Raw genomic sequence first — 8,166 nt, forward strand, 5'->3', positions numbered from 1 at the left:
CGACTGGAGTAGCTCCAACGGTTTGAATTTGTTATTCCGAAGGTTTGTTAATCCGAAAGCGAAATACGGTTCGTAATTCAGAAGATTCGGTAGTATGCACCTGATTTTCATTTTCAGATTAACGAACCTCCGTCCGGAATGTTCGGATTGACGAACCCTTTTTTCAATTTCGTTAATGGCCAGCGTGTAACGAACCTTTGGAATAATGAACCTTCGAAATAACGAACATTACCAGCTGCATGCAACAATGGGTCCTAATGGCAATGAATGTGTAAAATGCAATTTCGATCTACACGCATTGCTGTATATTCTGTGTCAAGTTTAATTTTGTCAATTCAGTTCAATTCAATTCAACTTTATTTTCATTTTAGGCGTTAAACAGGGAGAATTATATACAGTGCATGAACAGAACATATTTGTAATAATTTCAAAAAGTAAATAAACAAAATACATGTGGTCATGAGTAACAACATAATTGCATTTTTAAGGTATCGTCGCCTCAATGGAAAAAGGGGTTAACGCATCCGAGCTACGCGGGGCTGCGCGAAAAAAGTTTTCGAGATAATCGACTTTAAAGGTTTTTTGGCTTCAAAATTGGGTTTAATCAAGGTTGATTCCTTCATTTCTTATATATAGTGTAGATTAACGATTAATTACTTTACAAGCGTACTTTCAGCGATAATCCTCATTAAATCTTTGAGTAATTACAATTTTTCCATTAGTAACCTTAATACAGCCATATCTTCGCGTGCTTTTGAATGGCAAAAAGGGGTTAACGCTAAAGCGCGCGTCGATAACCCCTTCTTGCCATTTAACATCGCACGAACTGACGGTGTTGAAAGGGTACTGTCACTCCATAACATGTGTGCATTAAGTTTGTCTGTACCCAATAGTGATTTTAACGTAACTGCTAGGCTTTATCAGTCGTGTCTTTTATATACTGTAGTGGGGCCTTATCCCCATTTTATTACTGGAAAATTCTAAATTATAGGATTCAATATATTGTATTTGTGAGAAATGCATTAACCCCATGCATACCAGACCACATTCCTAAGAGGACATCAATCGCTTTTTAGTATTAAAATTAGCAACATAAATTTCTTCATTTCTAAGTCAATTCTATGAAAATGTATGCTTTGTGTATACAATATGGCATAAAAACATGTGGCAATCCTTTCCAATCGAAAAAGTTGCCAATTTGCACCTACAACAGTGTATAGAATTATGTTGCCAATTTAAGGATTTGCAGCTTATTTTGCCTTTAGATAATTCCTGCAAGCTATTTCAACATATTTTGCCCGTGACAAAAGGGGATAATATTTTGCAGCATTGGTTATTTCATTTGGTACATAATTCATAATTTTTAAAGAAAAAAATAATCAAGAGTTACGCATAGATAATACATGTATATTGTACGAGAAAATTTTAAATGTGGTCTGGTACTAAGCACAGAGATAGTTTTGGGAATGAAAAACAGAAAATAAAATAGAACTTGCTCTTTATATCTTAAGACATTCTCGCAAGTGTTTCTAAATAATTTTCACGCTTTGAACAAATATTAGACTAACGATTTATTCATAGTTACACCTTGTAAACTATAGCTGATAATGTGCATGTATTCATTCGAATGCCCTCGAGACCATTCTTAAATAACTCACATAAATTATTTAGAAATTAATGAAGAAATTTAGAGCAATTACTACTGCTCAATGACTTGGCACAACGATCATGATCAAAATTGATACTACAATTTTTTTGAGAAGTATTTTTCAAAGGTTTTCAGATTTATCAAAGCTATCTTTGTGCTTTAATGGTCTAATGTAGCTGACCAATGAAATACCAACAATGAAATCAAATCAAACACCATGTATGTTCAAATGAGTTTATTATATATATATATATATATATATATATACAGCCAATTAACATTTAAATTGCGGCATCGGTCTACCTGACATGACACTTTTAAGCTATATATTCAAAATTTGAAGTCGATAAGTCACGCGAAATTCAAATAATACACATAAACAATACATGATTGATAGTTCTTGCTCAGACAATTGACATGTTTATTTGTTGAAATAATAGGTTTCTGTGTATAATTTGAAAAAAAAAAACAAATGTTGAACATATTATTCATTATTGTAGAAGATATTTTGGAAAATATTGTAATAATATGGTGAAAATAAGGACTTCACACATCATTACATAATTACAAATAGGGACTGTAATACAGACTAATATTTGTTTCGAGGTATGAAAAAAGGTCGTTTGAAATTTAACGGCATAATGTTTTGCGTGTATACATCAAGATTCCAAACGTGAAAGCTTCAGATTGTCTAAAATTACATTTTAATCAACTTACGATGTTGCATAGCTATTCAAGGAACGAACCATCTTTAAGGCAGTTAATACAATCAAATTCATTTTATTTATTTTCTCAAAGTTACCTCATTTTTCCACAAAATGACCTCTGTGACCTTTGACCTTTAACCCAATGACCCCAAAATCGAACCAAAGTATTATTCCCCCCCCCCCCCCCCCATATACCCTCATACTAAGTTTGATGTCAAACCATCACGGTTCTTGAGATATTGAAAAAAACAAAATGGGACGGACATACGCACGGATGGACGACCCGAAAACATAACGCCTGCGGCCACTTCGTTGGCGGAGGCATAAAATATGAAACAATGCTAAATATCAAAATATTATTCACTTTCTTGTTCATGCTGTGCAGATATAGTTACGAAAGTGAAATCGACAATTAGATTAATACATTTCGAATAATACACAGTGTTGCATCTATGCAGGACTTGTGATGACATTCTGCCAGGTATATACTCGCGTCTCTAACTATGATACTTTTTCAAAACTTGTTGACATTTTTTTACTGTTCTTGCCTTTATTTACATTAATATGAATTCATGCTCTCCTTGCTGTCATTGCATCGCAGAATATCCAAATGCTAATCACAATTATTAGTTATGTTGTGAAAGTAGTCTAAGAAAGTGAAATCGTGGCATTTCAAATTGCAACTTAGAAATCAATTTTCAAACAACACATTTGTAATTTTGCAGGGCATGTCACATTCTTCCAATACTTACATTTCAAAAAATAAAGATAATGGTGTAAATTAAGCATAAATTTTCTTCACTTTGGGCGAAAAACCCCAAATCTCATCAAGTTCATCGGAATATTTTGAAATACAAGAAGACATGTATTCAAATTTCCCAAGGTTTGAGGATTTGCAGATTCGATTCAATTCGTTTTGTAATTTATTATGATACAATTGTCACACAAGCACACATTATACCAGGTATTTCTGTAATTATTGTTAGTGTCCTTATTTGCACTTAATTTTGAATATTTCGAATTACCAATGGAAAAACAGAATTCCTAGAATACATTTTAATTCATCCAAAAATGTGTACATACTTACTGTATTTTCTAAGTACAGGCCTACGTGTTCAATCTAAGTAATGTCCAAGTCCAAGTCATTGCATTCTCCCTTCAATGTGGTGCCCTAGTTGGGCAAAACGAAGTAAGCGACAAAAGTGATACTCCTTGTAATGACCAAAATGTGTCTCAAATTTGCAAGGGCATCAATGGAATATCACAATGTATAACCTATTATATCTCTGAGCAAGGTGAGTGTTTGTGCATTAAATTTGACTTGGAAGAAGAGCACATTAGGTGTAATATAAAAACGTCAATTACTCAAATTTGGATGGTATGTCTCTTGATTCCTTTTACCAAAGTAAGGCAGTATGAAATCTAAAGTTCCATTCCATATGCTAATAGGCTCTAATGCAGACATCAGGTTGGCTCATGTTATATACTGTATGTGTATCTCCGCCTTAAAGTTAGAAAGTCCTTTTGCAGACTTCCCTAAATACACCAAACACTGTATACAACTAATGATACTAGTATTTGGATCATGTCTGTGAAATGTCAAAGTCGCAAGATGTGTAGAATTCAAACGATGCACAAGAGTACTACAGCTGTATATGTATTTGTACTGTCGTCTGTGTTCAAGCCACAACAGTAGGCCTACAATATGATTCACTGTTCGGATGTTTGATGCATGTGTCCATCATTTTCCTCCTCCTCGGATTCATCACTCTGAGACTGTTGTACCTCTGTCGTGAGGTTTTCATAGTAGCTGTGATACATCGATGGGATAATGTTGTCCTTGCACAAACTAAGCAAATCTTGCTTCTTTTCCCTTGAGAGGGCGAGATGTTGCTTGTACAACAGAGGCAGACGCATGTCATTTCTTCGACTTGAGCCCGAGACGCGAACTTCTACGAAGTCTTCGTTGAAATCATACTTTATTTTGATGACAGAGGGGTCTGTCCTCTGTACGCGGATCTGACGAATTTTCAACCAGTTGACGGGATTGCCAGCCCTGTCTTTCTTCATGTACTTCACACAGGGTGTTGTCAACTGACGCAGATCAAGGAAGTCCTCTTTCGTCATGTGGGTAACTTCATACCGATTCCTGTTCCTTGCTGTTTGAATAACTGGTATCCACTGGTCGGGGTGATGGATTGTCACTCCCCTTTTGTTCCTTTCGATGCAGGAATGCATCGCGTCACATTCCATTTGAGTATGTCCGCTGATCAAGAATTTATGGTCAATGATGGCAACATTAGTGTGCAGAACTGCATATAGCAAAGTGCAAGCTATAATTCTGTTCCGATTTTGGCCTCCACAGCAGTCAGAAAAGAAACTTATGTGTGTGGTATCAGGATCAAGTGACTGCATGAACTTTAAGAGGCATGAGCCAATCTCACATGCTCCCCGCTTCGCTGTAGTCTCATGCCAGACAAAGCAATTTCCACATGCAGTAGCCTGGTTGTATACAGTGAAATTATACGTAGACATTTTCCGCTTGTAATAGAACGAAGATGTCTGGCCATAGGGTGTAGTCAAGACCTGTTGAAGATCAAAAGTAAAGGAGCTAAAGATTGGATCGATCTTTGCTCGTTCCTTGTCTCTTTGTTTCTCTTCTCTTGCACTTTCCTTTTCAGCAATGTGTTTCTTGTAGTTCTGCTCTTTAACTTCCCTTTCTTCCGGAGTTGAATTATTGAATGAAGCACATGTGTTACATTCATCTTTCTTCGGATGATGAAATCCCAAATTATATTGGGAATTGAAAATGTTTCTATACACTGCGAAGGAAACTGGTTTCGATACAGACGATTCGTACATTGCGTACATCTTGGAAACGCTTAAAGAAGGGTCCAGATATTTCCTTTTTGAAGACGCACGACAGTAATGTGATTCAACAACAGGAAATGAATCAATGTGTTCACATACTTTCTTAACATCTTCTTCTGACGCACTCGCTTCTGACTTTTTCTCTTTTTTCTAGGTATTGCTTTGGACCGAGAAATATGGTGATGAATAAAATCTCGCTGACGGGTGTAGGAGCCCGTTTTCCAGTAATCCTCGAACAATGTTTTCCTGTCTTCATCAGAGAACTTAGAGAAGCACTTATGGGGACATTTTGTGTTACACTTCTTTCCTATCTTTCTGGCAGGGATTGTTTTATTACGTACAACATATTCCTCTCCCCGATTACGTTTTCTTGACTGCTGTCTTTTCTTCCATTCTTCTGGATTCCGTTTTCTCTTCCTCCCACGTTTCTGAAATAGAAAATAACACATGATTAACTCTTTCTTTCTCCTTGCTACAAGTAGCACACAGAATGTAAAAAGGAAATTTGTTTCATAAGTTTATTGTAAAAAAGTGGGAATATACTGAAGGTTCAAAAATAATCCACAGAAACATGTCAATATGCAAGTGAAAAGTCAATATTAGATATGGGCCATGTTTCGTGAATACAAAGGTACTGTCCTACACTGAACCGTTTAGCGTCTAAAAACGTATGCGTTTTTCAGCGAGTTTACAGACGTAAATTAGAGGTCGAAAAAACGGCACGAGGCAGTTCTCATATTAGTTTCCCTAAAATTCTGCAACAGTAAGTAATAATGATAATAATGATTGATGAGATTTGTAATGCGGCAAATCCACTCTGTAGAATGCTCCACGCGAAAATAGAAGAGTAAGATAGAAAGTAAATTATTAATACAAGGCATGGGTAATCAAAAGGTAGCATTAAAGAAGTGAGTTTTAAACTACTTTTAAAGGACTCTGATGAAGAGCAAAGTTTATCTAACTAAAAGGAGATTATTCCATACAGTGGAACCAGTCTGATCCTTGTGTGCCCCAAGTTGTAGCGAATTTTGGAATTTAGAATTTAGAAACTAAATTTCTGGCGCGTTTGCAATGGACTTGATTGTAAGCTATTGCAAGTCTGTAATTGAACTACAGTACATAACCCGTGTATGAAGAGCCAATCACACTTTCCGAAATAAGCAGTTACTAAGTGTAGATAATGATTTGACAGAGATTTTTGTTGTTGAAATACTGCTCATATTATCATAATTCATGACACCTTTTATATCATATAATCACCTCAGACTGACTGTCTTGAACCTCGTGCATGTTATCTTCATGTTGGGTATGCTGACCCTCTTGATGCTCGAGGGAGTCACGGTCACCTTGATCTTGCTCCGTCTCATTTATTTCATCCTTCGAGTGATATATGGAGACAAGAAGCCAACGTAAGAGCATTATCTGAATATCTAACTGGACTCAGTAAAACAAAAAGAAACAGAGAATACAAAAAGGGGGTTAAATTTTTAGCAAAGTTTTCATTAGCCTTTCAAAAGCTTTGAAGGTGCCTGTGATGACATGTTAATAGTTTTAACTGAAAGCTCATGCTGTCTTCAGGGAACTATGTTATAAATTCACAAATCTATGAATTAAGAATAAAAAATATCGCTTTTATTCAAAACACGGGAAGAGGCTGCTATCGTTCTGCCTGGCTAAATTTGAAGGAGCTTAGTCAATTGCCGTTATGCCATCAGGAGAAATAAGCAAAATGCTAGTACAAGCACAATTGATATGATTGTTTTAATAAGTTTGTGATTTAGAGGACTTATTGATAAGGAGAGCCTTAAAGACATTATGTCCCTTTTGCATTGAATTTGTGTATACAATTGGTGTAAAACAATAAGGTATATAATGAAGAAGACACTGTTACAAAAACCTTTGTGTAGTTTTTAGACCTGTAGGGTCTTCACTTGTGAAGTACAAACTACCGTTATAATTTGAATTTATTTTTTCGAACCTCGAAAAAATATATTAGTCTCTGACACAGTCCTTTTTAATTACTTTTTACAAAATATTGAATAATGTCTTCTATAATGTACATTATGTTCATAATGTGTTTTGTAATTTAAATTACACACAGATAACTATTATTTCAAGAAACAAAACTTCCAAGTGTCTGAGCAAGACTATCTCTCATGCACTGTTTACGTGCATTATTTGAATTTTACATGATTTAACTATTTCACATTTTGAATATACAACCTGCCCACCATGCTCTAGGGTTTACAGATGTTTGGATGGTTTTCTGCTGATCTGCAAAAAGGACGATATGTCTTTAATTGTGTGATTGCTTGTTGTCACACTGATTTATATTTGAAAGAGAAGAAAAAAAATCCGTATTACCTTCTGCTGTTCAGCATCATCAAGGTTAAGTGAGACCTCCGGGTCTGGCTGCTCACGGTCGCTTCGCTCTCGCTCGAAGTCTGCATGGTTAAGTGAGACCTCCGGATCTTGCTGCTCACGGTCTCTTCGCTCTCGCTCGAAGTCTGCATGGTTAAGTGAGACCTCTGGATCTTGCTGCTCACGGTCGCTTCGCTCTCGCTCGAAGTCTGTAACATCCTACATATATATAATTATATATATATAATATATATATATATCAGAATCAAACAGAAATTTAATTCTCATAAAGAACTAAACGCAATTTTAATTATCTATAATTAGTACGAGTCACACACAATGCATCAAAACATATCTGGTTTCAATTCCGACACTATTTCCGTTTACATGTGAACGAAGTGTTGAAGATTTCTTGTTTAGTTCTTATGCTATCTGCATTAGTTTGTTCGCAAGAAGAAATCAATATTAGAAATATTAGTTCATTTCCATTGACTTAAGTTTTTGTTTGATTTTGATTACAACATAGAAACATTAGAAATAATCATATGTTGTGGTACAGTCTCTGAAGAATTAGAATAA

The 8,166-nt window shown here is 35.5% G+C and overlaps 1 long non-coding RNA gene across 1 annotated transcript; it reads right to left on the reverse strand.

The window, feature by feature from the left end:
- Positions 1 to 5,356: 5,356 nt before the first annotated feature.
- On the reverse strand, positions 5,357 to 7,991 carry LOC139726193 (uncharacterized). Its single transcript, XR_011710593.1, has 3 exons — positions 7,591 to 7,991; positions 6,487 to 6,603; positions 5,357 to 5,654 (listed from the first exon to the last, which is right to left on the reverse strand). It is a non-coding gene; the product is annotated as an uncharacterized lncRNA (long non-coding RNA).
- Between the last annotated feature and the right edge of the window lie 175 nt (positions 7,992 to 8,166).

The sequence above is a fragment of the Diadema antillarum genome, unplaced genomic scaffold (genome assembly GCF_040938485.1).
Source record: "Diadema antillarum isolate AM-2024a unplaced genomic scaffold, OU_Dant_1.0 seq00000081_RagTag, whole genome shotgun sequence".
NCBI classification, from domain to species: Eukaryota; Metazoa; Echinodermata; class Echinoidea; order Diadematoida; family Diadematidae; genus Diadema; species Diadema antillarum.